Source organism: Fukomys damarensis, unplaced genomic scaffold (assembly GCF_012274545.1).
Source record: "Fukomys damarensis isolate Sample0158 unplaced genomic scaffold, DMR_v1.0_HiC HiC_scaffold_12, whole genome shotgun sequence".
Lineage (NCBI taxonomy): Eukaryota > Metazoa > Chordata > Mammalia > Rodentia > Bathyergidae > Fukomys > Fukomys damarensis.
In genome coordinates, this window is record NW_022900924.1 from 4,687,751 (window position 1) to 4,688,331 (window position 581).

The 581-nt window shown below is 65.9% G+C and overlaps 1 protein-coding gene across 1 annotated transcript in view; it reads right to left on the bottom strand.

The window, feature by feature from the left end:
* Positions 1-400, bottom strand: part of Morc2 (MORC family CW-type zinc finger 2) — a 42,128-nt gene extending 41,728 nt beyond the window's left edge. Inside the window, exon 1 of the mRNA XM_010603807.3 lies at positions 382-400. The gene's annotated coding sequence lies outside the window, so the exon portion shown is untranslated. The remainder of the gene's footprint in view (positions 1-381) is intronic.
* Positions 401-581: the final 181 nt, after the last annotated feature.

Sequence of the window (581 nt, forward strand, 5' to 3'; positions counted from 1 at the left end):
CCGCCGCCGTCACCGTCGCCGCCCACGCGCCGCGCTGAATAAGATGACAAGACTCCGTGCCACGAAATTCGGTGTTTAGGGCTTCCCGGCCGCCGCCGCGACAAAACCACTGCCCCTGCTTTGTCTCCACTGGCGCACACAGAACCGGCCACCTCGCGCACTACCCGACGCCCCAAGCCCCGGGAGGCCTCCAAGGCGTGTTCAGCCAATCACAAAGCCTTAGATTCTCCCGACCCCGCCCTGAAACTCCGCCTTCCGACTGGCGGGCTGCGTGTACCCATGTGACCGGATCTTAGTTGGCCGGTCCCGCCTGTATCACGTGAGAGAGCGCACCTCTCTTCCGGCCTTCCTGACCCTCTCCGCCATTTAAAGAAACAGTACCGGGGGCGGGCCGAGCGACGCAGCCGGGACGGTAGCTGCTGCGCGGACTGGAGGAGCCATCTTGTCTCGTCGCTGGGGAGTCAGGCCCCTAACTCGAAGAAGCCCTGGCGCGCCCTCCCCCCCTTCCCGGTCTGGTAGGGCGAAGGAGCGGGCGCGCGGTCGATCGAGCGATCGGTTGGCGGCTCTTTCTCCTGCTCTGG